This window comes from Nomascus leucogenys, chromosome 8, assembly GCF_006542625.1.
Source record: "Nomascus leucogenys isolate Asia chromosome 8, Asia_NLE_v1, whole genome shotgun sequence".
Lineage (NCBI taxonomy): Eukaryota > Metazoa > Chordata > Mammalia > Primates > Hylobatidae > Nomascus > Nomascus leucogenys.
The window spans coordinates 19,858,184-19,881,684 of record NC_044388.1 but is presented as its reverse complement, the minus strand read 5'-3'; positions in this window follow the sequence as shown (position 1 = coordinate 19,881,684).

The window sequence follows — 23,501 nt, the reverse complement described above, 5'->3', positions numbered from 1 at the left end:
CACCTCTGAATATTACACCAACCACTCTGAAGAAAGAGAATGTGTTTCCCAGCAATTTAAATAAGAGTCTTGAAATTTAGTTTGGGTATCTTAAATCCCATGACCACCTGCGTGGTAGATATGTTCATTAATGTAAGGAAATTGGGATCCACCTCTGGAATGAGGGAAAGAGTGAGATTCCTTCCCAAACACTTTTGGGCTATTTGAAGGAGGGATAGATAAGCATAGAAGATTCTGGGTACTGTTAAAAAGGGGAGGCTGAGCACAGTGGCTCACGCGTGTAATCCCGGAATTTTGGGTGGCCAAGGCAGGTGGATCGCTTGAGCTCAGCAGGAGACCAGCCTGGGCGACATGACGAAACCCTGTCTCTACCAAAAAATACAAAAAAGGAGCCGGGCATGGTGGCACGCACCTGTAGTCCCAGCTACTTGGGGGCTGAGGCAGCAGGAACTCTTGAGCCCAGGAGGTTGAGGCTGCAGTGACCCAAGATCGCTCCACTGCATTCCAGCCTGAGTGGCAAAGTGAGAACCTGTCTCAAAAAAAGAAAAAAAATGGGGGGTAGGGGGTTGGGAAGAGGAAATGGACATTGTATAGGTAACTACTCATGTCCATCCGGGAAATTCTGCAATCTCTCCTAGAACTGGGTCTAAGGTTTCACAGTTAAAATAGTGACCATTTTGTTGAGCATAAACCCCCTCATTGAGATTTAATTCATTTTTCCTTTATCCAGAATACAACTGAAATGGTATGAATTCCTTTTTTGTCTTCATAAAGGTCTATTAGATCATGCCTTCAATTGTCATACATCCATTTCCAATAATTTGAATTCCTTTTATTTCTTAAAACTTGCTTGAGAACGACCTATTTTTCCACTTCAGGATACTTACTTACCTTCCTTGGGTGCTCTTCAGTGTCGTGAAAGCAGAGTAACAATCTCAGTGGGGTCCTATACTTGCTATAGCTACCATTAACTGAGAACTCTGTGCTGACAGAGTCTATGTGGTTTTCAGACTTTAGCTAATTTAATGTTCCTTACAATGTAATGAGATAGTACTCACATTTTTAAGATGAGAAAACAAGACCAAAGAGGTTAAGTAACTTGCCCTAAAGCATGCCATAGCAGAGATTGGATTAGAACCCAGCATTCTCTGATTCCAAAACTTACTCTCTGTACGTTAAGCCAAACTGCCTCTAAAACACTAATCTTCTAGCTTGAGCAATGCTAAGTATAATTGGTGAATAAGAAATATTCCTGAACATTATGTAAATATAAAGAAAGAATAAGTGCCAGCACCTGCAAGCCTGTCACTTAAAAATTATTCCAAGGTTAAAACATTGAAAGAATCTATTCTTCTTCAGTATTCAAATTGTGTCCCACAAATCACTTAATTCTCCTCTAAAGTCAGGTTTATGAAGTGGTGTGGGTTGAATGCATTATAATATATCAATGATTAATGATTTGCATATGCTAATAACATTTTTATAACCCTACTTCGAGTCTTGCTGATTAATTTTAGACAAGGTTACTTAGCTTTCAAAATATAAGAAAATGAATATCCTTTGCTTTAAAGTCAGTAGAAATTCACTGATGAAAGCAGTTATTGGAAGGAGTTAAAAAGGAAAAATGCAAACAATTATGTAATGTTGAGTTTAAGTGAGGAATAGGGGATAAAGGGCCTCAATTAAAGCCAAGCCAAAAAAAGTAATTAGGCTGCACATAATTGTCGGAATGAACTGGAACAAGAAAAATGAAAAATCTGGTCAGGAAAAGAGAGAGACACGTCATAGTGCTGTCACCTACATTAGCACAAAATTATCTTCTTGGTGACATCCCTTTTCCCCTCTCTTTATGAGGAATGCAGCTCTTCACACATTTGCAAATGCTTCTGACAGTCTTAACTTGGTCTTACTCCTAACAATCAAAGCACTTCTTTTCCAAATGCTTTTTAGATTTCCTTTTCTCTAAAACCACCAACAGAACATATACTAAATAGGATTCTGTCTGGGTTATGTGACTCCAAGAAGAACATTTGGCCTTGGTACACTTTTAGAAGGAAAAGAAACTTCATCCTATATTACATAAATGGAGAGACTCAGTTAATTCAATCCAAATATTTTTATTTTCTGGAAACATTTTTAGTTACTAAAAAAAGTTTTTAAGTTTTTCTGCTCACTGTACCCTATTTTTCTGATCCACTATATATTTACTTATTATATAAATATTATAATAAATCATAATGTTTATTATATAATAATTATACAAAACAATGTTCCCCTTTTATAAAGAAACATACACACATTTCCATTAGCCTAACAACTCAACTATTCTTTTCTCATGTCCCTTTCCAGTTTGTGTCTTTATGGAAATGAAACTTAAAATTTGTTGAAATTTTAATACAAATAAAATTGTGTACTCTGCATTTTTCATTTAGCATTGGTCGACATTTTACATACTGCTATGTGAACATCATGAATATTTTTAATAATTTCATGATAATTCAACTAAAATAATATTCTATAATTTACCCAACCACTTCTCTATTGTATACACAAAATATTTTCAATTTTTCCTAATTACAAATGAAGCTGCCATGAATTTTATCCTGCATAAAACTTTCTCTGCATTTTGATATTTTCTTTGGACAAATTCCCAGATATTTTGCTATAATTTTTTAAATGTGCCTAAGTCCATTTGGTCTATACTGTTGCTCAAGTCTAATGTTTCTTTTTAGTTTTCTCTATGAGTGCTCTATCTATATTGAAGTCTCCCTCTACTATTGCATTGCTGTCAATTTCTCCTTTCAGATCTGTCAATATTTGCTATATATGCTTATGTGCCCTGATGTTGGGTGCACAAATATTTACAGTTATTACATCTTCCTGTTGAATTGACCCTTTATCATTATCTAATGAACTTCTTTGTCTCTAGAGACAGTTTTTGACTTAAAGTCTACTTTGTTTGACATAAGAATAGCCATTTCTGCTTTCTCTTGGTTACTATTTGCATGGAATATCTTTTTCTACCTCTTCATTTTCAGTTAGTTTGTCCATGAATTGAAACAGAGTCTTTTGTAGATAGCATATAGTTAGATGCAGTTTTTGTTAATCTATTTGGCCATTCTGTGTCTCTTTTTTGGGTTTAGTCCATTTACATTTAAAGTAATTATTGATAAGAAAGTATTTACTATTGTCATATTGATAACTGTTTTCTGTTTGTCTTGTGTTTTTTGTTTTTGTTTGGTTTTGTTTTTTGTTTCTTTGTTTTTGAGACAGAGTCTTGTTCTGTTGCCCAGGCTGGAGTGCAATGGTGCTATCTTGGTTCACTGCAACCTCCACCTCCTGGTTTCAAGCAATTCTCCCACCTCAGCCTCCTGAGTAGCTGGTATTACAGGCACCAGCCATCATGCCTGGCTAATTTTTTTTGTATTTTTGTAGAGACAGGGTTTCACCATGTTGGCCGGGCCGGTCTTGAACTCCTGACCTCAGGCGATCTGCCCGCCTCAGCCTACCAAAGTGCTGGGATTACAGGCGTGAGCCACTGCACTGGGCTCGTGGTTTTTTTGTTCCTCTTTCTCTTGCCATTTTTTTATATTGCTAGGTTTGGGTTCCTTTCTCTTTTTCTTTTGTGAACTTCTATAACTATTTTATCTGTGGTTACCAAGGGCCTTATATAAAATATCTTATAGTTTGATAGTCTATTTTAAGCTAATAACAATTAACTTCCTTTGCATGCAAGAACACTCTGCCTTTACCTCTCCTCCCCCTGTATTATATGCTTTTGAAGTCATAATTTGCAACTTCTTGTAGTATATATCCACTAATATTTTTTAGTTATAGTTGTTTTTGATATTTTTGTCTTTTAATTTCCATAGTAGGATTATAATGGATATACCCACTACTGTTATAGTAATAAAGTATTCTTTTTTGTCTTCTTTGCCAATGAGTTTTATACTTTTTAATGCTTTCACACTGCTGTTTAGCGTTGTTTCATTTCAACCTGAAGAACTCCCTCCAAAAGACTCCTAGATTTGATTAATAAATTCAGTAAAGTCTTAGATTAAAAACTCAGTGTACACAAATCAGTAGCACTGTTATGCACCAACAACAACCAAGCTGAGAGCCAAATCAAGAACTCAATCTCAATTCCTTTTACAACAGCTGCCAAAAAATAATTAAAATACCTAGGAACATATGTAACCAAGGAGGTGAAAGATCTCTGCAAAAATAACTACAAAATACTGCTGAAAGAAATCATACCTGACACAAACAAATGGAAACACATCTCATGCTCATAGATTGGAAGAATCAATATCATGAAAATGACAATGCTGCCCAAAGCAGTCTGCAGATTTAATTCTTCTCAAAATACCAACATCATTTTTCACAGAATTAGAAAAAACAATCCTAAAATTTATATGGAACCGAAAAAGAGCCTGAATAGCCAAATCAATTCTAAGCAAAAAGAATAAATCTGGAGGCATCACATTACCAGACTTTAAATTATTCTACAAGAGTATATTTACGAAAACAGCATGATACCAATATAAAAATAGACACATAGACCAATAGAACAGAATAGAGAACCCAGAAATAAAGCCAAATACCTACAACCAACTGATCTTTGACAAAGCATTAAAAAAATATAAACTGGGGAAGGGAAACCCTATTTAATAAACAGTGCTGTGAAAACTGGCTAGCCACATATAGAAGAATGAAACGGGATCTCTATCTCTCCACCTTATACAAAAATCAACTCAAGATGGCTCAAAGATTTAAATCTAAGCTCTGAAACCATAAAAATTCTAGAAGACAACCTAGGAAAAACTTTTCTGGACATTGATCTACGCAAAAAAATTCGTGACTAAGACCCTGAAAGCAAATGCAACAAAAATAAAAATAAATAAATGGGACCTAGTTAAACTAAAAAGCTTCTGTACTGTGAAAGAAATAATCATCAGAGTAAATGAATAATCCACAGAATGGAACAAAGTATTTGCAAACTATGCGTCTGACAAAGGACTAATATCCAGAATATACAAGGAACTCAAACAAATCAGCAAGAAAAAAAAATTCCATCAAAAGTGAGCAAATTACACGAACAGACATTTCTCAAAAGAAGTTATACAAATGATCAACAAACATATGAAAACATGCTCAACATTACTAATCATCAGGGAAATGAAAACTGAAACCACAATGAGATACCACGTTACCCCTGCAATAATGGCCATGAAATAAAACTCAAAAAACAATAGATCTTAGTATGGATGTGGTTAAAGTAGAATGCTTATACACTGCTGGTGGAAATGTAAATCAGTACAACATCTATGGAAAACAATATGAACATTTTTTAAAGAACTAAATCTACCATTCTATCCAGCAATCCCACTACTGGGTATCTACCCAAAGGAAACGAACTCATTATATCAAAAAGACACCTGCATATGTATGTTTATTGCAGCACAATTCACAATTGTAAAGATACGAAATCAACCTAAGTGCCCATTGACCAATGAGTGGATAAAGAAAATGCTATATATACACCATGGAATACTACTCAGCCATAAAAAAGAATAAAATAATGTCTTTTGCAGCAACATGGATAGAACTGGAGGCCACTATTGTAAGTGAAGTAACTCAGGAATGGAAAACTAAATACCATATGTTCTCATTTATAAGTGGGAGCTAAGCTATGGGTATACAAAGGCATACAGAGTAGTGTAATGGACTTTAGAGACTCAGAAGGAGGATGGTGGGAGGTGGGGTGAGCTATAAAAACTTCACATTGGTGGTGGCTCACACCTGTAATCCCAGCACTTTGGGAGGCCGAGGCGGGCAGATCATGAGGTCAGGAGATCGAGACCATCCTGATTAACACAGTGAAACCCTGTCTCTACTAAAAATACAAAAAATTAGCCAGGTGTGGTGGCGGATGCCTGTAGTCCCAGCTACTCGGGAGGCTGAGGCAGGAGAATGGCGTGAACCTGGGAGGTGGAGCTTGCCGTGAGCCGAGATCACGACACTGCACTCCAGCCTGGGTGACAGAGCGAGACTCCGTCTCAAAAAAAAAAAACACTTCACATTGGGTGTAATGTATATTACTCGGATGATGCGTGCAGTAAAATCTCAGACTTCACCACTATGCAAGTCATCCATGTAATCAAAAATCACTTACCTCAAAAACTATCGAAACAAAAAATATTTTTAATAAAGAAAAAAATAAAAGATAGGCAAAGTAGTAGAAATAGTTCCTGCTGTACGGCTACAAACTGTAGAGAAGCCATTAAAAGGAATATTTCTACAGTTTGTTTAAAAAAAGAAAGGAAAAGAAAAAAACAGTTATTAAATACACCTTCTATGATAGGAACCAGGACAGGCAATTTTACATACAATATTCACTGTATTATCACAATAACCTGTAAGTACTATTATTCATATTTTCATGTAAAGAAACAGACTAAATGAAGTTAGGAAATTTACTTAAAGCCATTTGATGAGAGAATGTTAAGACTTTTACCTTTGTAGTTCCGAAAATTATCAGTTATAATTTCTAAACTTCCTTCTGTTTTGTTCTTGATTTTATTGTAGGGCTACTCAACTATTTGAACACATTATGATCCCATATTATGCATACTGTATTCCCCCAACAGTTGGCAATATTCATAATTATTAAGAGAATTGAAAATGAAACCAAGGCACAAATAAACCTATTAACGTACTTTAGTATCTTTTAAAGTTTTACTCTCACCCCACAAAGGTTATTCTTTCATGAAAAATATATCAGATACAGTCTCTGAAAGAAAATATAATTACCATTGAAATCAATGTTACACGATTAGTTCAAATATTAACAAAGACATGTATAATGGTTCTTGATGTATTTAATACTCAAAGATTAATTAAATATTTACTGCAAGAAAATAGATAAATGATTCAATGAAAACAAAGCAAAAGTTTCATGTGATTGTCAATTCTGTTTCTTAGCAAACTATGAATATCCCAAGAACTAAATTTAAATCACCTTCAGTCAATCATGCATAGTGAAGTTGACCACAAGATTGCTTTTATTTTAATTTTCTAAGACAAATAACAAAATCCAAATGAGTCACCTGGTGGTATTAAATTTCCAAAAGCAAATACAAAAGAATAGGAGGCAAATATGTAAAGAATGTAAATTGGCCAGGCGTGGTGGCTAATGCCTGTAATCCCAGCACTTTGGGAGGCTGAGGTGGGCAGATAACTTGATGTCAGGAGTTTGAGAACAACCTGGCCAGTATGGTGAAATCCCCCTCTCTACTAAAAATATAAAAATTAACCGGGCGTGGTGGTGTGAGCTTGTAGTCTCAGCTACTCGGGAGGCTGAAGCAGGAGAATCACCTGAACCTGGGAAGTGGAGGTTGCAGTGAGTCAAGATTGTGCCATTGCACTCCAACCTGGGCATCGCAGAGAGACTCTGTTTCAAAGAAAAAAAAAAAAAGAATGTAAATCATATAAAAAATGGACATTATTTTTTTTAAATGTCCAGCAATATTAAGTTAAAATGATAGCTATTTAGTTAATTGTATTAACTATATGTTCAGTTGAGAATAATTCTACCTTATAGTGGCTGTCTTAGATTTCGTGTCATACTTATTAAATTATAATTTAAAATGGATGCTACATAAATAAAATATGCTTTGACTTATTAATTTTAAATATTGTCATTTTAAGCATTTTTGCTAAAATCAATAAAGTGAGACTAATAAGCAAAACAAATTGTGGCATTTATATAAAATGAAATATTATTAGCCTTTGCTAATGGAGGAGATCCTGCCATTTGCAACAAGCTGGATGAGCCTGGAAGATATTATGTCAAGTAAAATAAGCCAGACACAGAAAGAAAAATACTGCATAATGTCACTTATATGTGAAATCTTAAAAAAGTCAAAAAATATAGAAACAGAGAGTAGAATGGTGTTTACCAAGGGCAGAGAGGGGGAGAAAATGGGCAGATGTAGGTTAAGGGGTACAAACTTGTGGTTACATAGGATAAATAAATCTAGAGATCTAATGTATAGCATGGGGGCTATAGTTAATATTGTACAGTATACTGAAAATTTGCTAGAAGAATAGATTCTAGCAAATTTGAAAGATAATTATTTGAAGTGATAGATAAGTTAATTTGTTTGACTACAGTAGCAATTTCATTATGTATATGTACGTCAAAAGATCACTTTGTACATGAAATATATACAATTTTAAATAAATAAATGCCTGCTAGGAAAAAAAAGAAACGAAAAGTAGATTCACATGCCCAAGTTGTTCAAAACTTAGTTAAAATTTTCAAATAACTCAATCAAGTTATCAATTTTTAATTTAAGTGAATGAAAATTAAATAAAATTTAAAATGTAGTGTCTCAGCTCCACTAGCCATATTTCAACTGCTCAATAGCCATATGTGGCTATTGTGTTGGACATCACAAATGTAAATAGAGGTATTATAACTGACTTTTTTTTTCTGAGTAAGGGCTATAGTTCACAGAACCATTAATTGCTTTAACATTTATTTCCTTTTCGGAAAAAAATTTTGTATTGACCTTCTTAAAAGCATTTGCCTCCCTTCCAACAAGAAAAATCATTCAATAATCATTGGGATTCATGCTGGTCAAAATGGCCTGTGGGGATTCAATAGATGGAGTACTAAACTCTTCTTAAAGTCTTGAATAGATGGATACTAAAAGAAGATTTTTGTGAATAAAATATTCCCGTATAAAAAGAGAATAAGTTCTTTTAGAAGCTTTTTCTGAGGGAAGTGGAAAAATCCAATTAACTGTTTTTATATCACCAGCTGGTTCCTTGGAGCCGAAAGAAATAACACCTCCCAGAAGTGAACATTTATTTCACTTCTAGTTAGGAATTCAGTCACCCTGCTTCCCTCAGAGATCAGGCTACCTGTTAAACAATATTGATGGTAATTAGGATGACAAATAACAACAAGTAATAAGGACACAAATTCTTACCCTTGCGGCTCTTCTCTAATCTTTATTTAATTTATCTATGTGTTTTCGGTACTGATGAGATTTTTTAAATCTATCTCAAACTGAGGCTCACTTTCCTGTCTTTTGAGAGTGTGGTGCTTCATGATACTTCCATGATGCTAAAAATAATGATGATAGCTTCTATTTTATTTTAAGAATTTCCATTTTCCAGTGCTTAGTATGCACCAGACACTATTATAAGTATTTCATAATATATTAAACTATTTAATGCTCACATTTACTGAATAAAGTAGAGGTTAACTTGCTCAAAACCACACAGCTATGATCTTCATAGACATTATTTTAGATGGGGAATTTATTATTGAATACTATGTGCTGCTTCCTAATGACACCTTTCCACACATACCCCACTCATTTGCCTTCATTCATTCCTTCCTCCCTTCCTTCCTTTGTTTCCTCCCTCTCTCCTTACCTTCCTTTCTTCCTCATTCTATACCTTTTCTCTCCATTCCACTATTCAATCTATCACAGCAGAGTGTGTCTTCACCACCCAAAACTGCTTTTGTTGAGGTCACAAGTGACTTCATAAATGGTAATCTCAAGGGGCCAGCTTTCAGTTGCCTTGAAAATATCTTCAGCAAGTGGTCTCTTAAACATTCTCATCTCTGGATTTCTAGGGCACATTCTCTCACCTGATTGTCTACCCATTTTCTCCACACTCCTAGTCAGTCACCTTTGCTGTGCTCCTTCTGTTTCATCTTCCCCTTAAAGGTAGGTGTTTCACAGATTTTCTTTTATTCATATATGTGTATTAGTTTATATATAACTGTGTATATAACTATATGACTGACCAAACAATCCTCTCTTCTCTACCAACACTCATATCCTGAGCGAGCTCATCTAGTCTCTTGCCTTTAAATAACATGTGTAAACTGCCAACTCAATCTCCATTTTGGACTGAATTAAAAACTTATATACTCGACTGTCTTCCTGACATCTCCACTCGGATGTCTATGAGGGATCCTCAACTTAGTATGTCTAAACCTGACACCAGACAGCACCTCCACCACTAGCACACACTTAAAACCAAACCTGCCTCACCTTTTCCCACACCTAAGTTACCAAACTGGATTAACTTTATCTTATGGATTTCCATGAATTTGTTCCCTGTCATCACTATCCTAGTTCAAGCCATTGTTGTCTCTTACTGGGATCAGAATTACAACCCCCTAATTGGTCCCTGAAATGCAGTCATGTGACCTCATTCTTCTACTTCCATCTTAATTCTTCAGCCTCATCTCTGGTCTTTTTTTTCACTCACACTCTATGCTTCTATAATACTATAATCATTTTTTCAGTTTAAAAAATATTCCAAGACTGCTCTTGCCTCTGCACCTTCAAATATGCCACTATACCTGGGAGGCTCTTTCTTATTCTTTTCTCTACTCATCTTTACCTGGGCACAATAAGAGCACCTACACATAAAGATCTTTGAACAGTGCCTGGTACAAAATAAGCACTTTTTACTCAATATCTTTTACCATAAGTATTATTTTCAGAGATATTTTCATATCAGGCTATAATTCTCTTTACAGGCCACATAGTCTATCTAACCTGTCTGCTTCTGTGGGCATTTATGTTGTTTCCAATCCTTGGCTATTATAAACTATCCTTATGCATATGTAATTTCAAATATGTCTTGGATTTGTTCTCTGGAAACAGGGAGTTGTGTGCAAAATACTTATCGGTGGTGCTCTTAAGAGATACATGGGGAAGGGTGTGAGAAGGGCAGAATTGGGAAGAGGGAGAAGCTGGCCCGCAATGTGGTCATAACTGAGGCCTCAGTTGACTTATGGAGAGCTCTCAAGAGGTCTCAGGGTACCATATGACTTCTACTTTTTCTCTCTTGAAACCCTGTGACTGCTATGTGACTGCCATGTAAAAACACCTGGCCTAGCCTCCTTAATGATGACAGACCACATGGAGAGAGATGCCTGGTTGATACCCAGCAAGTAAGTAGGCCACTTAGATCATCCAGCCCCAGTCAAGCCACCAGATAAGTCCAGCTGCATGAGTGATCCCAGATGAGATCAGTAGAAGAGACCATATAGCTGAATTCAGACTAAATAGCTGAACCACATAAAAACTACCATAAGCAAAAAAAAAAATTGTTTTAAGTCATTAACTTTTGGGGTAGCTTGTTACGCATCAATACCTAAGTGATACAAGAGGCAATGCTGTAGGAGGTTGAGAAACAACAAGATAGAAGAAACATGATGCCTGGGCTGCCTCACAGGACAGAGAGGCCTGAATGTGCTAGATTATTATATGAGACAGAAACTTCTATCTAGTTTGAATCACACATGACATATTATTTCATTTCATTTTCATGCCATCTATGAAGTAAATAGGAAGATTATTTTATTTTATTTATTTTATTTTATTTTATTTGAGATGGGGTCTGGCTATGTTGCCTGGGGTGGTCTCAAACTCCTGGGCTCAAGTGATCCGCCTGCCTCAGCCTACCAAAGTGCTAGGATTACAGGCATAAGCTACTGCACCCGGCCTTCTTTATTTTATAAATAATGAAACCAAAGCTCCCAATGGTAAGAGAAATTTTTTATACCTAGTGGTGTAAGAAAAAAGCATTCAGGAAGCTTAAAAGCATTTTTGGCAAGGATCTGTGGATCTGGACAATAAGATGATTTTAGCACTAGGTTTGAATTGCTTTCTCACTGCAGGAAAAAAAAAATTACGTAGCAGTTACTATTTGAGAGCTTGGTTAGAGAGTCTAGCAGGGGAGTGCAGCTACTCATATTCCCTTGATCAAATAATGGTCCTCTACTCTCAAGAAAGGTAATCTTCTTCATCTACATGTACAGCTTCAGGAGGGATGCACATGGATCAGAGAGGGAAGAAGGAGACACCCTCCTAGCCAGCCTGGCCAGCCTGATCAGCCAGATCAACCCTGGTGATCAATGGGGTGACAGATGTTGCAACCAGATCACCCTCACAGCCATATTACTATTTGAAAAATGCTGTTCTCAAGCATTTTATATTAATATATTTACTCAACAAATATTTATTGAACTCCTGCTATGTGCATCACTCAAGACATTTGGGATACATCAGTTAAAACAAACAAAACCAGAAAATGATGTCTGGCTTTGTAGAGCATGTATTTTAGCAAAAGGACACAGTAAAAAATAAATAAGTACAATCATTGGTATATTAGAAGATGATTACGGCTATGACGGAAAAAAAGCAAAGTAGAGTAAGGTGAGGGACGTGGGTGGGTGGAAGCAGATTATACTTTAAATAGAGAGGCCAAAGTGGACCTTTCTGAGAATGCAGCATTTCAGCTAAGACAAGAAGAGAGTGAGGCAACATTCATTTGTGATAAAAAAATACTCAAGCAACTAGGAATATAAAAGAACTTCTTCAACCTGATAAAGGGCATCTACTAAAAACCCACACCAATATTAAACTTAAAGATAAAAGAATAAATGGTTTCCCCCAAAGATTAGGAATAAGATAAGGATGTCCATTCTCACCACTTCCATTCAACATGGTAGTGGGGATTCTAACCAGGACAATTAAGCCAGACAAAGAAGTAAAAGAAATCCATATTGGAAAGAAAGAATAAAACATTTTTTATTTGTAAGTGCCACAACCTTATATACAGAAAATTCTAAGAAATCCACTTAAAAAAACTACTAGAACTAATAAATGAGTTTGGCAAAGTTTAAGGATGTAAGATTAATATACAAAAGTAAATTGTATTTCTATAAGCTAGCAGCAAACAGTCCAAAGATGAAATTAAGAAACAATATCCATTGACAATAGCACCGAAAAGAAAAAATACAGTATTTACTAATAAGTTTAGCAGGAGAAGACTTGAACACTGAAAGCTACAAAAATATTGAAAGTAATTAAAGGCAGCCTAAATAAATAGACATTTCCATGTTCATAGATTGGAACACTTAATGTTGCTAAGAAAGCAATACTTCCCAAATTGATCTATACGTTTAGCACAATCCCTATAAAAATCATAGCTTTCTTTTTACAAAAATTGACAAATTGATGCTAAAATGTATACGTCAATGCAAAGGACCCAGAATAGCAAAAATAATCTTAGAAAAGAACAGACTTGGAGAATTCACAATTACTATAAAGCTACAGTAATCAAGACAGTGTGGCATAAGGATAGATATATAAATAAATGGAATAGAATTGAGCCCAGAAATAAACTCTTGCACTTACAGTTAACTAATTTTTGACAAAGGTGCAAAAGTAATTTAATGTGGGTAAAATAGCCTCTTCAACAAATGGTGCTGGGACTGCTGTATGTTCACATGCAAAAATATAAATTTGGACCTCTATCTCACATTATACAAAAAAAATTAACTCAAAATGAATCATAAGCTTAAATGTAACAACCAAAATTATAAAATACTTAGAAGAAAATGTAGGTGTAAATCTTCACGAACTTGGATTGGGTAATGATTTATTAGATATAACACCAAAAGCTCATGCAATAAAACATTAATAAACTGGACTTGATCAAAATTTAAAACTTTTGCATTTTAAAGGACATCAAGAAAGTGAAAGTGTGTCCGAAATTGGTGGGTTCTTGGTCCCACTGACTTCAAGAATGAAGCCACGGACCCTCGCAGTGAGTGTTACAGTTCTTAACGATGATGTGTCCGGAGTTTGTTCCTTCTGATGTTCAGGCGTGTTTGGAGTTTCTTCTTTCTGGTGGGTTCGTGGTCTCGCTGGCCTTAGGAGCCAAGCTGCAGATCTTTGCCGTGCGTGTTACAGCTCATAACGGCAGTGTGGACCCAAAGACTGAACAGCAGCAAGATTTCTTGCAAAGAGAAAGACATCCAACCTTTCACAGTGTGGAAGCAGTCCCCAGCAGGTTTGCACTGCAGCCTGCTTTTATTCCCTTATCTGGCCCCACCCACATCCTGCTGATTGGTCCATTTTTCAGAGAGCTGATTGGTCTGTTTTACAGAGAGCTGATTGGTCTGTTTTGACAGGGTGCTGATTGGTGCGTTTACAATCCCTGAGCTAGACACAAAAGTTCTCCAAGTCCCCACTAGATTAGCTAGACACAGAGCACTGATTGGTGTATTTACAAACCTTGAGCTAGACACAGGGTGCTGATTGGTGTGTTTACAAATCTTGAGCTAGACACAGAGTGCTGATTGGTGCATATACAATCCTCCGGCTAGACATAAAAGTTCTCCAAGTCCCCACTTAACTCAGGAGCCCAGATGGCTTCCCCCAGTGGATACCACGCCAGGGCCGCAGGAGGAGCTGCCTGCCAGTCCCGTGTGGCGTGGCTGCACTCCCCAGCCCCTGGGCAGTCGATGGGACCGGGCACCATGGAGCAGGGGGCGGGGCCCGTCTGGGAGGCTCCAGCTGTGTGGGATCCCACTGCTTTGGGGGGTGGGGGGTGGGTTGGTGCTTGGGCATGGCAGGCTGCAGGTCCTGAGCCCTGCTCCACAGGGAGGCGGCTGAGGCCTGGCGAAAATTCAAGCATGGTGCAAGTGGGCCGGCAGTGCTGGGGAACCTGGCGTCCCCTCCGCAGCTGCTGGCCCAGGTGCTAAGCCCCTCACTGCCCTGGGCTGGCGGTGCCAGCTGGCCACTCTGAGTGCAGGACCTGCAGAGCCCGTGCCCACCCGGAACTCGTGCTGGCTCGCTAGCGCCACATGCAGCCCTGGTTCCTGCCCACGCTTCTCCCTCCACACCTCACCACAAGCAGAGGGAGCCGGCTCTGGCCTTGGCCAGCCCAGAGAGGGGCTCCCAGGGTGCAGCAGTGGGCTGAAGGGCTCCTCGAGCGCAGCCAGAGCGGATGCTGAGGCCGAGGATGCGCTGAGAGCCAGTGAGGGCTATGGGCATATTGTCACCTCTCAAAAGGATGCATAGATTGAAAGAAAATATCTCCAAATCACATGTATAAGGGTCTTGTTTCCAGAACATATAAAGTACTCTTACTTACAACTCAATTACAAGAAGACAAGTCACATAATTTAAAATGGGCAAAGAATTTGAATAGATATTTCTCCAAAGGAGGCATATAAATGGCCAATAAGCAGATAAAAAGATGCTCAATATCATTAATTATCAGGGAATGCAAATCAAAACCTACTCTACATTCACCAGAGTGGCTAGAATCAAATTTAAGTATGACAGAGGACGTGGAGAAATTGGAACCCTCTTATACTGCTGGTGGAGATGTAAAATAGTACAACCACTCTGGAAAACAATTTGGCAGTTCCTCGAAAGATTAAAGATAGATTACCATATGACCCTGCAATTCCACTACTAGGTATATACCCAAGACAACTGAAAATATGTTAACACAAAGATCTATACACGAATGTTCATAGCAGCATTATTTATAATAGCCAAAAAGTGGAAACTCCAACATCCATCAAGGGGTGAATGGATAAACAAAATGTGGTAGAGATCCATATAACGAATATTATGAGACCATAAAAAGAAATGAAGTACTGATACATGCTACAACATGAATGAACCTTGAAAACACGCCAAGTGCTGGGAGGGACAGGAGAAGTGAAGAATGCTAGCTAAAGTGTACAAGGATTCTTTTTGAGGTGATGAAAATGTTCTAAATTGATTGTGGTGATAATTGCACAACTCTATAAATATGCTACAAACCACTGAAGTGTGTATTTATTTTTATTTTATTTTATTTTTTTGAGACACAGTCTCACTCTGTCACCCAGGCTGGAGGGCAGTGGCATGATCTCGGCTCACTGCAACCTCTGCATCCTGGGTTCAAGCGATCCTCTTGCCTCAGCCTCCCAAGTAGCTGGGATTACCAGTATGCACCACCATGCCTGGCTAATTTTTGTATTTTTAGTAGAGATGTGGTTTCACCATGTTGGCCAGGCTGGTCTTGAACTCCTGGCCTCAAATGATCCGCCCACCTCGGCCTCCCGAAGTGCTGGGATTACAGGTGTGAGCCACTGTGCGAGGCCTGAAGTGTGTATTTAAAACAGGTGAATTTTATGACATGTAAATTCTGTCTCAATAAAGCTGTCCAAAAGGGGAGGGAGGGGAAGATGGAGTGAACCATGTAGATATCTGAAGAAAGAACATTCTAAGCAGAGGGAACAGCCAGAGTGAATCCCCTAAGGCAGAAGAACAGCTGGTGTGTTCAAAGATAGCAAGGAGGCCAGTGTGACTGGAATAGGTGAGGGAAGGGAAAGCCTACAGGAGACAAGGTCAGAGATCATGAAAGGTCTGGTCATATAGGGTCTATAAGACCCTATAAGGCCATTGTGAAGACTTTGTCTTTCCAGTGAATGAGATGGAGAGCTTTTGCAGGGTGGTGAGCAGAAGGATGACAGTACTTCTGATTTACATTACAAAAGAATACATCTGGCTGCTGTGTGGCTGGGCAAAGATAAAGACAAAGAGACTAGTGAGGACATTGTGACCCATAAAGAGATGATGATGGTTTAGACACCATTGATAGGTATTAATGGAGATGGTAAATAGTTGGGATTTGGTGATATTTAACTCTAATCCTCACAACAACTCTATGAGGTAGCTAATGACATCATCCACATTTTACAGACGACAAAATGATTACATATAATTTCACAGCTTGCAATATCCCACACAGAATAGGTCATAATTTTATCAAATGTTAAACCCAAGCAGTCTGAGTCCAGAGTCTGCATCTCACTCATCATCCCATACCAACCTTCTGCTGGAATTCTCTTCCTAGTAACAAGCAGTATTCCTGAGGTCTTGGTCTAACAAGTTTATACTCATATTGAAATAATTTGTTTCCCTGAAAAGTAAGTGAGCATCAATGCTGAGCTAGACAGAAAAAAAAGTTGAGGCCTAAAATGAGAAGAAAAAAAAACCAGGCTGAAAAGTATGGCATTGCTCTAACAAGGAAGAAGAAAATAAATTCATGAGGCCGGGCGCGGTGGCTCACGCTTGTAATCCCAGCACTTTGGGAGGCCGAGGCGGGCGGATCGCGAGGTCAGGAGATCGAGACCACGGTGAAACCCCGTCTCTACTAAAAAAATACAAAAACTTAGCCGGGTGTGGTGGTGGGCGCCTGTAGTCCCAGCTACTCGGAGAGGCTGAGGCAGGAGAATGGCGTGAACCCGGGAGGCGGAGCTTGCAGTGAGCCAAGATTGCGCCACTGCACTCCAGCCTGGGCGATAGAGCGAGACTCCGTCTCAAAAATAAAATAAAAAAAAAAAATAAAATAAAAATAAATTCATGAGAAGAGAGACTCTGACAAATACCACAGAGGGGAATTATCCTATGAGCCTTTGTGAATTGAAATTTGGGGTTCTACTAAAATTATATAATGGGATTGGAATTCTTTCTACTTTATAAAATGTTTGAATTGAGCCATTGTGTAGCTTTTACTCATAGCTCTGATGACAGCCTTAACTACAATCCTGAAAGCTTATTCTGGCCCTAGGCTGGCCTATATCCAAGTTTTCTATAAATCCAAGTTTTTGAATTGGAAGGAAATTGCATGTGATTGGTTTTTCTTTTGCTTCCTCCAAATAATGGCATCTATCAAGGGTAGATCAGAGCACTTTGCCAGAATTCATACTTGCCTCCCCCACTTCTCTCCTCCCTTCCTCTCATCCTTTTTAAATCCAACCCATACTCCTTCCATTTATAAAAGGATATTTTATTTTGTAAACAAAAAATAAAATTCAAAGATCCTCCTGTTATATACAAAGTTTCAGTGTCGCAAAAGGACTAGCACTTGAATATAAAGTTTTCTTTTTAATTCTCAGCAAGGCAAGTTACTTCTATAGAAGGGTGCGCCCTTACAGATGGAGCAATGGTGAGCGCACACTTGGACAAGGGAGGGGACAGAGTTCTTATCCCCGATGCACATGGCCCCTGCTGCTGTGCCATTCCCCGATTGACTAGGGTTAGACTGCACAGGCTAAGCTAATTCCAATTGGCTAATTTAAAGAGAATGACAGGGTGAGTGCTTTGGCGGGAGTCAGGGCAGTGCAGGTAGCAGGTAATTGGAATGAGTTAGGGTGGAGCAAGTGATCGGAATGAGTCAGGGTAGAGCAGGTAATCCGAATGAGTCAGGGTGGGATAGGTAATCAAAAAAGGCTGCTTTACGAGGAAGTTAAGTTTAAAAGTAGAAGGCAAAGAATTGAACATACTGACATATTAATTCTTTGAAAAGAAATTTAGAACTCATATCAACCATCTGAATGGACCCCTCTCAGCCAAGGGCATTCCAAAGTTAACCCAAAAAGCTAGTGCAGGCCATGATGGGAAGAGGGAGTCGTTCATGCCTCATTATGCCCTTCTCCCTTTTGGAATTCAGGCACAGCTGACCAGCATCCACATCAACACAGACCTTAAGACCAATAGAACAGCCTCTTTAAATCTGATAAGAAACGTTTACAATCTATTCTCTGTGAAACCTGGACGCTTCATCTGCATGGTAAAACCTTGGCCTCCACCACCCCTTATTGTAATTCAGACATTCCTTTCTATTGATTCCAGGTCTTTAGATAACAACACTTTCAACCAATTGCCAATCAGAAAATCTTTGAATCTGCCTATGACCTGGAAGCCCCCTTGTCCTGGCTTTCAGTTGTTCTGCTTTCCAGATCAAACCAATGTAATACAACTTACATGCATTGATTGATATCTTATGTCTCCCTAAAATGTATAAAGCCAAGTTGTGAGTTGTAGCCTGACCACCTCGGGCACATGTTCTCAGGCTCTCCTGAGGGCTGTATCACAGGTCATTGGTCACTCATATTTGGCTCAGAATACATACCTTCAAATATTTAACAGAGTTTGACAATCTTTTCATGGACAATTTCCAGTTCTGCTCTGTGTTTCAGCTTCTTGTGATCATGTGAGACTCATCCCTTTTACTGTTTCTGTGCATCCCTTACCCCAGCCCCCACCCTGCATCCTGTAAGGATAAGATGCTTGGAGCAGTAGCCACCACCTTGCAGCTGGAGGAGAACGCCAGGAGAATTTTAGAGTGCCACCTCATATTGAGATACTCCTTCCTCCAACTTCTTATTATAGGAGCTATTTCATGATTTTGTTGCCTCAATTTAGTTTTCTATTATAGCAGAGGTATCCTAAGGAATCAAATAATTACCAATCTCACCTTTTCTTTTTCCTTCCACAACTCTTCTCTAATATTGGATCGGGGTAGGGGAGTGGGGTAGAGGGTGATATTTGCCTTCACCTGACCCCCAGCCAGTGCCCAGTCATACTAGGTCTAACTTTCTAAACTTCTGGATCTTCTCTCCCTCCCTTCTTCTCCTCACTGCTCTCCCCCATGCCCCCAGCAATCAAGTCCTGTAAGAATCAGGATCCACTTTCAAAAATAACAACTATATTTTCCACTGTGGGTCTGTGTCATAAAGGAATGGCAAAAGGTTAGTGTAATAGCAGCTTCCCACTGACTAGTCCCTAATCACCATTCTTTTGTGGAACTCAATCAAGTATCTCATTACATAAAATATTGAACATTATTTTGTCATTTACTTCCTTGGTTTAACTTGCTTAAATAAATATTTCTGCCAATTCAAAAGCAATTTAAAAAGCAACACGGTTTTGTGAGTTGTATGTATTTTTTAAAGTTTAGGTGGCAAAAAGTAAATACCTTGTCTTCTTTTATACACACAATAGTATTGTATAGACTTGAGCTTTGCACGGACTGCCTTTATCTGCTTCTACAGTATTTAATAAATTCAGCTCAGCTAAATTCTCTGCTTTCCTCCATGACCTTTCTTTACTGTGACATTATCCTGCTATGATTGATGGGAGCACTGTACAATGTACTGGCATATTATAAAAATTGTATTTGGGCTGCCTAACTTACTTGTGATGAAAAACTTTAGTATACCTGCTAAAGCAATCCCTATTCCCTGTGAAGACCAGCTTGAGTTTCTATTCCCTTTTTCAATTTTTTTTTATGAGTTTGAATGAACTTGGAATCTGTCTCAGATTCAGGAGCAGAACACACTTTATGTTTCTGCAGAGTTGTTTTTCATCACAAACCAATAAACAGTAGACAAAGCTCTCTGTGGAGTCTGCTCATCAAATCAGATCTACACTGTATCACTATTTAGACAAAATGAAAAAAGGCCAAGAAATCAGGCACATCCACAGATATATGGCAACCTCTATGATAAGGTTGTCATGACCCTGTCATGAGACAGGGTCTGTCTTCCCAGAAATAAAAAGATGATGGGACACTGACAGAGGTGTCTCATGCATTGACAATTTTCTTCACAGAGGCTGTGCCTCTGATCTATCTCCACTGTATTTCATTGGGAATTTAAATTATATCCAGACATGAGTATTTCTGAACTGACTTAAACTGAAAAATAGCCTTTACTCTTTTTCTTCTTCTATGGACATTTGTTAAATCTTTGTTTGCATGTATATAGAAGCTGTCCTTAGGGGAAATAGAATTCAGCCCATGTAAGAGAGTATTGAGTCTTCATAGTATATTTGCCCAGGTTCGCTCTAAGGGCTCTGCTGGTTGTTTTATCATCATAAACCACCTGGAATCTCTCAACAAGACTGGGTACTATGTAAATTACATTCCAAGACAAGAAAGGCTGTTTTAAACCCTCTTCAAGAGAGTTTATATTGAAAAAAGGAAAGGATTCAATCATAAAAAAGTATGAGCATGACTTTGAGGGCAGAGTCAAAGGTGTCTCTAATCCTATGACTTGAGACTCATGTGACAGGACAATTCCATGTAGCAAAAGGGGCAGATGGAGAAAGGAGGGAACCTAGAAGTGTCAGGGAGGCAGTGTGGCATGGCTCTGATCCCTGCTCTGCCACGTAGCAGTGATGTAATTGTAGTGGGCACTTCCTAAGGCCACCTCCAATGAGTCACACCCTTGCATAATCCCACATCCTTATGTAATCCTGTCCCTTTGAGTGCAAGTGGAAAGTGTGACTTGCTTCTAACCAACAGAATATGGCAAATGTGATGGAATGTCACTATTGATGGAATGTAATTACATTGCATTATATGGCAAAGGCGATTTGATGTCACTCCCATGATTTATGTTATGATATATAAAACTCCATCTTAGTTGACTAGAGTGAGAGACTTTCCTAGCTTTGAAAAAACAAACAGCCATATGAACTGCCTATGAAAAGGGCCATATGGGAGGAACTGTGGGTCAACTCAAGGATCTGAAGGGGACCTCCAGCTGAAAGCCAGTAAGAAGTTGGGGCCTCAGTCATACAGCTGCAAGGAAATGAATTTTTCCAACAACCTGGATGAGCTCGGAAACAGATTCTACCCCAGTCAAGTACTCAGGTAAGGATACATCCAATCTGACACTTTGATTGAAGTCTTATGAGATCCTGGGTAGAAGACCTAGACCAGCTGTGCCCAGACTTCTCTCATGAGGACTTTGAGATAATAGATGTGTGTTGTTTTAAGGCACTAATTTCTGGTATGTAATTTGTTATGTAGCAATAAAAAACTAATACAGCAATCTAGGAACAAGTTTTTTCTTTTTCTCTGAGTCTAATTCTCCTCATCTATATAATGGAGATAATAACATCTACTTATAGGTAGGTTTAATCATCAAATAAATTTTAGCTCTTGCTAAAATGGTAGTTGTTTTATTGTATTATTAATATTACTATTCTTTTCTGGGTACATGAGACCCAGAGCACCAGGCTAAGGGTTTCAGGAGTTGAAGTCTGATCCTGGGCCCTAGCCCACAGTAACCCAGGGAATGCCATGCATGAATAAAGAAGAAATACAGCCAGCTGTCCTGTCTCGACTTTCCTTGAGGCTGATACAGTGGTGCACTAAATCTTTTTCTATGATCTACTCTGTGCCCAGCAATATGCTAAATATGCTAGGCACAGACAATACCAAGAGAAGTAGGAGGTTCTCCCTGCCCTTGAAATTGTCCAGTCTAATGGCCACAATTTAGACTCTAAGACTTACATTGCAGTTCTGTGTTCAGAACTGGGATTCCAAAATTTGAGGGCAACCAGTGCCAAGCTGTGCATATTTTAGGGTGCAGTGGGAAGCTTTGAGGCTGCTTACATCCTTGGGTGTCCAACACCTGGGGTAAGTAAGGGCTCCCTTAACACAGGGAGCAAGTAAGGCTGAAGCCAAGGGAATGATGTTGCCCCTTGGCATCACTATCATGAACTATCTTGAATCTCCCAACAAGGCAGGGCACTGTGCAATTGACATTCCAAGACCAGGCAGGCCTATTTTAAACCCTCTTTAAGAGGATTCACAATCCACCCTCTTGCTGCACTAGCATGGGTGGAGCAGGAAAATTCTCCATATTATCATTGAAGCTGTAAAGGTTTGGGAGATGGGTCATTCAAAATATTCAGAAGTTCTTGAAAGCCAAATGTTAGTGGATGAGGAACTAAATTGGCTTCTCTTTCATCTTTGTTAGGTTTCTACAGCAATGTTATCTTGAATGGTTTGTCAACATGTTTCACTGAGAAAACTTAAAGCAACTCTTGTAATTACAAGTGGAACCTTGTTACAAGTGGAACCTTGACAACTTCAGAAGTGCCCATCACAACCAAACATTCCTGCTCTGAATCACCTGACATTCACTGTCTCATTCACACCAGCTTCTTCAGGTGGCCCTTGATGATCTGCCTGCCTCCACAGAGGCTCAGAAAATTAGCCTTTTCTTTTTTTCTAGATTTCACTCTTCATGATGGATGTGAAAGACAGTAAAGTATGCTAGTTAAAACCCAGCCTCTGGAGACAGACTGATGTGGGGTAAATCCAGCTTTGCCACTTAACAGTTCTCTGCTCTTGCACAATTTTACTTAACTTCTCTGAACCTGAAATCAGGCTAGTTACAGCATATTAGTGAAGCATTCATCACAGAGCCTGAACATAGGGAGTCCTCATTAATGACAGTTATTATCATCATTATTAATATATTATCATCACATGGCTATTGCTTTGTACTTATCATATAGTCATTAATGTCCCTAGAATAGTGCAGATCGGATGACACCAGTTATAAGACCTTGAGAAGCTTAACTAAGTTAAGCTTAACTTAACTCAGCAAAACTAAGATGTTTAAATCTACGTTCTAGCTCAGAGGTTGGCAAACTTTCTCTGAAAAGGGCCAGATAGTAAATATTTTAGGCTTGCAGGCCATATGGTCTGTGTTGCAACTACTTAATTCTGCTATTGTAACTCAAAAGCAGCCATAGACAATACATAAGAAAATGAGTATGTTTGTGCTCCAATTAAATGTTATTTACGAAAAGAATTGGCTGTTTGGATTTAACGTATAGGTCATAGTCTGCCAACCCCTGCTCTAGCCCCTTGTCCGGGTACAGCAAGGTACTCCCAAACAGAACGCTAATGGGAAGGGCACGTGGCAGAGTAGACGCAATAGAGTTTGAGTCTCAATTTTGTCGTGTCCTGACTGTAGCATTCAGGGAATATTACTTAACTCTGTAGAATTCTGAGAATATTAC